The sequence below is a fragment of the Sapajus apella genome, unplaced genomic scaffold (genome assembly GCF_009761245.1).
Source record: "Sapajus apella isolate SASKATOON/1434 unplaced genomic scaffold, GSC_monkey_1.0 scaffold23, whole genome shotgun sequence".
Classification (NCBI taxonomy): domain Eukaryota; kingdom Metazoa; phylum Chordata; class Mammalia; order Primates; family Cebidae; genus Sapajus; species Sapajus apella.
The window spans coordinates 31,833,192-31,839,191 of NW_022436963.1; the positions used below are offsets into that span (position 1 = coordinate 31,833,192).

The 6,000-nt window shown below is 42.3% G+C and overlaps 1 long non-coding RNA gene across 2 annotated transcripts in view; it reads left to right on the forward strand.

Moving 5' to 3' along the window:
• Nucleotides 1-5,449, forward strand: part of LOC116559552 — a 262,035-nt gene extending 256,586 nt beyond the window's left edge. For both annotated transcript variants that reach the window (XR_004272509.1, XR_004272510.1), the window contains one exon: nucleotides 5,390-5,449. This is a non-coding gene — a long non-coding RNA (uncharacterized LOC116559552). The remainder of the gene's footprint in view (nucleotides 1-5,389) is intronic.
• The last annotated feature ends 551 nt before the right edge of the window (nucleotides 5,450-6,000 follow it).

Genomic DNA, 6,000 nt, shown 5'->3' on the forward strand with positions numbered 1-6,000 from the left:
TGCACAGAGTCCTGTGATGTGAACCATCTACAGATCTCTCAGCCATGAATACTAGCACTTATTCTGGTGGAGGTGGTCGGGGGGGGGAGGGGAGTCACGTGCAATGGAATCCATGAGGGTCCTTAGCTTTGGTGGTATGATGCTCTATTTTTCTGCTGGTTGGCCCCGTGCCAGGAGGTGGCACTTTCCAGAAAGCATCAGCTGTAGTAGTGTGGAAAGAAACCAGTGGTGGATGGGGCCCTAGGAGACTCCGAAGATTATTTCCCTTTTTGTCTTCTACTACCAGGGTGATAGGGAAGGACCATCAGGTGGGGGCAGGGCTAGGTGTGTCTGAGCTCAGACTCTCTTTGGGCAGGTCTTGCTGCAGCTGCTGTTAGGGATAGGGGTAGATTCCAAGGTTGGTGGAGTTGAGTTTTGTACCTAGTAGGCTTATGGCTGCCTCTGCTAAGTAATGCAGGTTGTCAGGGAAGTGGGGGAAAGCTGGAAGTCACAGGCCTCACCCAGCTCCCACACAAACTGAAGGGCAGCTCTCATTCCCACAGTGCTCCTGCCCCTCCGACAGCCCAGATCTTTTTCCAGGTGGAGGATGAGATGGGCTTGAAAATGTGCCCAAGGCTATCTACCTCCCAGCTGTAAGAGAAAAGGGCTTTCGTTCTTCCCCTGCCTGTGAAGTCTGCACACCTGATTCAGACCCTTCCTCAAGTTCTGGACAGGAGGCTTCTTGCCCCATTAATATTGTTACAAAGTTCCGTCAGAGAATTTCTTCTGCCTGTGGAGTTTCATCCCTGCTCCTCTGGCCACCCTCCTGATGGGTCCCTGTGATCCCAGGCAGGAATGGGCTCCTTGGGGACCCAGCCACTCCAAGGGCCTTTCTGCTGCTTCCTCTGCCCCTGTGTTTCACTCAGCTCTCTAATTTGACTTAGCTCCGTGTAAAGCTGGAAACTTCTCCCACAAACAGAACTTCAGCTTCTCCAGTGGGGGTATGTGTTTGGGAGATGAGAGTCTCCCTTTCCCACTTCCACACTTGGGATACTCACAATATTTGGGGTGTCTCCCAGGTCCTGCAGGAGCAGTCTGCTTTCTTCAGAGGGTCTGTGGAGCCCTCAGGATGCTGGTTGGTTCTTGCATTGATCTGGAGCTAAAATTCACAATACAAGCCTCTGCCCATATTAACATTTCTAATCTTGGGTTGTCAGCTTTGAACAATTGAGGTTTAGTCTAATCACCTTTATGAACAGGAACAAAAACTGAAGGCTAGAAAATGGAATTTATTTTCTTGGATACCAAAAAAGAAATATTTAAATCAAGACCCTTAGTATGATTATGTATAGTATTCAATTTATAATGATATATCTGGGTCACAGGTTATTGCCAAGGCATGTCAGAAAGTATTTGTAGAGTATTTACAGCTTATTTCATTTGCAATGAGTATATTTATTTATACCATAATTTCTGGTGTAGAGTGAGATAAAAAAATTCTTAAAAATAGATTAAGAAAAATTTGTATGACAACATACAACTTGGGACACAGACTTTTGAGAAATAATTTTTATTGAATGCTGTAGATTATTTTTAAGCCATCATGCTTGATAATAAGCATGTTACATCTATAAGAAAATAGTGGCAATTTCTTGTATTTACACTGCTCAAGAAGCTACATGAAAGATTGACTTCACACTTCTGCCTTAGCTAGAAATGCTGAGAATTAAGTTTCTTCAATGAAAGCTCCTCTCATGTCTTTTCCTTGGCGTGGGAGATCTAAATATACCATTTTTAAAAAAGGAGAAAGAGAGGCAAGGGAAAGGAAATGAGACTATAAGACTCAGAGCAATTGCAGGATAGGAAACTTTAATGCCCTTTGGACCATAACTTCCAGCAATCCTATCAAGAGAGATTTCATGAGTGATGATAGACAGAGGGAAGTACCCTGAGGACAGATGAGGTCTAATTCAGTTCAGACTCAGACATGGATTTGCTGTGTGGCCTTACGCAAGTTATTTAGCCTCTCTAAGCCTCAGTTTCCTTAGGTATGCTTGAAATAATACTTCTTGTGCTTTATTTTACAGTTTGGTGGTGAGGCTTATATCAGAGGATTCATGTGAATATGCTATAAAATAGTAGGACATGAGAATCAGAAATTACATAGCTAGGCTGTAAAACAGTGAGGCTGTATTCTACAAAAGAAGAGCTCTAGAGAGATAAAACATGCTATGCTGTCACTGATTGTCTGAAGCACCTTATGCTCAGTTACGTTCCAAATCAAACTGTGAATAAGATAGAAAGTGGTGGGGCTATTTAAGTGGCACTGGGAAAGGTATTTGAGGGGAAGTTAGCTTTGAATACTAACGGCTCTGTGTGTGTGTGTGTGTGTGTGTGTGTGTGTGTGTGTGTGTGTGTGTACCTCTCTCTATATCTATCTATCTATCTATCTATCTATCTATGTATCTATCTCATGTATCCTTTCTTGGGCCACAAATGAGATTTAGATGTGGCCGGTGAACTGTTGGATAGGCTTGGAGAAGTCATTTTGCTTTAGGTTTCTGGTTTTGGTTGAAAGAGGGAGAGAGAAGTTTGTTGAGGGCCTGGGTTGGAGAGAGGGTTTTGGGGATGAAAAGTGTAGCATCTTATTTGTTCTGGACTTGACCCAGTAGACAGAATTTTAAGGAGAATCAAAGGGCTGGTTTTCATGAGGGACTTTATAAGAACTGGGGGACAAATTGCTGCTTGGCTGCAGCAAAACTCTGTCCTTGACCAGACTGTAAACAGGATCTTCTGAGCCTTCTTTTATTCTTGGGCCCTGTTTTTGGCCTACCTACTCCAGTTTTAGCAAGAATCATACTAAGTCAGCTCAGTGTGAATCCCCCACCCTTGATATCTGATCACCCTGGCCTGTCTCCAACAAGAATACTGTAAGTCAGTCTAGCAAGCATCTCTCTACACTTTATGTCTCCTCTTGGTAATGTTCCATTCACCAGCCCCTCATTCTGCTCCATGGGTATAAATCCCCACTAGTCTTTGTTGTATTTGGGGTTGAACCTGCCTCTCTTTTTTTCTGCTAGTCATGACACCTATTGCAATAGGCCTGAATAATGTCTTCCTTCCTATTTTATCAAGTGTTAAACAGATGACATAGCATCTTAGTCCGTTTGTGCTGCTTTAACAAAATGCTGTAGACTAGGTAATTTATAAAACACAGAAATTTATTTCTCACAGTTCTAGAGATTGGAAAGTCCAAGATCAAGATGCTGGTAGGTTTGGTTCCTGGTGAGGGCCCAGTCTCTCCTCCCAAGAGGGTGCCTTGTTGCTGTGTCCTCTGGAGGGGAGGAACACTGTATCCTCACATGGTGGAAGACACAGAAGGGGAAAAAAAGGCCAAGGGCTCTGTGAAGCCTTCCTTATAAGGGTTTAAATCCTATTCAAGAGGGAGGCGTCCTCCCGGCCTGATCATCTCAACACATCTTAATACTATCACATTGGCCATCAAGTTTCAACACACAAATTTTGTATGGAACACATTCAACCTTGGTGTGAATCAAAATAGGGAGAAGAGCCCTGAGGTGGAGAAAGCCCTCTATTGCCTTGAGGATTGGTGGCTTAGGGAGCCCTGGCTAGATGGAATGTTCTTGGTATGGGTGTTATTATCCAATGGTGAGTCTCACCAGCAGTGATGGTGAGGAGATTCTCTTGAATGTCTCCCTAGGGAGAGGACAGGGCTGAATCAGGAGAGGGGTCACACTGCTGCCTTATGCTGACAGTAGCTGAGCTTGGTCCTTGAGCACTTGTGAGACAGTCTGTGAGGGGTTCAGACTCCCATGGTGAGTCCTTACAGGTACTGAGATCCTGTTTGTACAGGTGAGAGCCAGCAAAGTATGGATTATTATCAGGAAAGTGACCCTGTCTGTACCGTTATCCCAGTGATGACTTGGGAAGCTCACCTTTCTCATGAATAAACAGAGAACCGTATTCCTGAACGGCATTAGTAGAAAGCAGGATACTTTCTTGAGTCTGAAATCTTTTGATGAACAGCACATGGGTCCAATCACAAACATGAGGATTTGATCTATAATCAGTGCACTGAGGACCTATTCCTTTAAGCTAAAACATAAAAGGATAGCACTTGAATGGAAATCTTTGCTGAGTGATTTATTGGAAGCTTACCACTTTATGAATGGCAAAAGAGGAGAACTGCCCCCTTCACAATCTACATATAAATCATCTGGAATTATGATGAATTAAGTGTTCTCTCTTCTACTGACAGTAATAAGTGTTATGAGCAGCCTTTAATAGTTAGGAAGACAGAAGAGATAAATATCAATTACTATTAGGGGAAGCATTTTTAAAACCAGCTTCCCAACATTTTCCCATGATGAGGTTAATTATTTATGGCAAAAGCACATTAATAATTTTACTTTATCTCTTTATCCAAGCAGTAAATGAATTGCAACACAGGGGAGTTTGGACAATCAATACAATAAGAATGGATTTAAAGTATTTAAAAGTTCTGTATTCTCCCCTAAACTCACTTTGTCTCAGTCATAAACAGTGCTTACGATAATATCTATTTGAACATTTCATTGGTGGGGTGCCTTTATCTTTTCTGTTAGCATTTTTTCTTCCTGAATGGCAGCCATGTGGAAATAGCAGCATGCATGACAAGTGCTGCAGGAGCTAGGATGCTAAATTTAGCTCAGTAAATTAGGAAAGAGGCACAAGTGCATTTCTAATGATTGCTATTTAAAATTTTATAGAAATAAATAAAGACCAACCAAATGAGAAAAAGTCTGTTGATTCTGAGCTTACTATAGCAAGGGAGTTAGTCACCACCGTCTGCATTGGACAGAGTCTCAAAGGCAGGCAGAGAAAGGGAAAAGCTTTGCTAAAGTGGAGGAAGAGAAGGCTTCAGGCATGCCATGATCAGAGGCTGCTGGCATCAGGGAGTGGAGGCAGGCTAACTAGAAGCAGGGAACCCTACATGGTTGGTGAGAAGTACCTATTTGGCTTTTTCTGGTTGGTCCTAAGTTGAAAATAGAGACATGAATTTAATCAAGTCTTGGCCATTTTGGCCTATTACAAAAGTTATTGTTTAGCTTCCTGAATTGTCGCTAGACATAGCAATCTGGCTTTCTGCAAGCCTGCTTTATACAAGGTCGGCACCATGAGCTGTTTATTGTAGATAAGGGGTTTGTTTCCTGGGCAGGTTGCTGCAGGTTTTGGATCAAAGTTCTATTTTATGTAAAAAATTTTAGATAAAATTTTTTACATAAAATTACCAGGCAATTTTCTATTTGCATATTTAATCTATTAATTTATTAATATGCAGTAAAATGCACTCTTTTTGGCGGATAAACTGTTTGAGTTTTGATAAATTCATAGAATCCTGTATTTACAGCCACAATCAAGATACGGAACAGTTTCCACCACCCACAAGAAGCCCCTGCATGCTGTTCTTTTGGGGTATCTCCCTTGACTCCCAACTCCTGCCAGCTACTGATCTGTTCTCTATCCTATCATTTTGCTTTTTCTCTCAGAGAAGGTTTTGTTCCATGTGCTTGCCTGCATGGCACTGTTGCTAGCCATATTGTTAGCCTGGTAGTGCTGGAAGTGGGGAGTTCTGTGGTTCTGGTGAAGTCTCAGTCTCAGGTGGCACCTGTTCCCAGGTCTCTGATATAGCTTTCTCAGTGCTCCTGCTGCATCCCCAGCTGTAGATCTGCTGCTCCTGAGAGAGCAGAGGACTATTTTCTGTTCTGTTTTCCCAGTACTCTAAAGTCAAAGACCAGAGCAGATGTCTTCATTAGTCCTAGCAGTGGGGCACAGCGTCTTGGGCACATAGTACCTTCAGAACTCCCCCTAAATATTTTAACTTTATTTTAGAATCATAAGAAAAAATGCCATCATAAAGAATGCAGAATAACATACCCAGTCCAGATTATATGCATCTTTACACCAACAAAGTTGTTAAATATAATTTTTGATATGTATGTTTTATGAAGGAAGAGACCC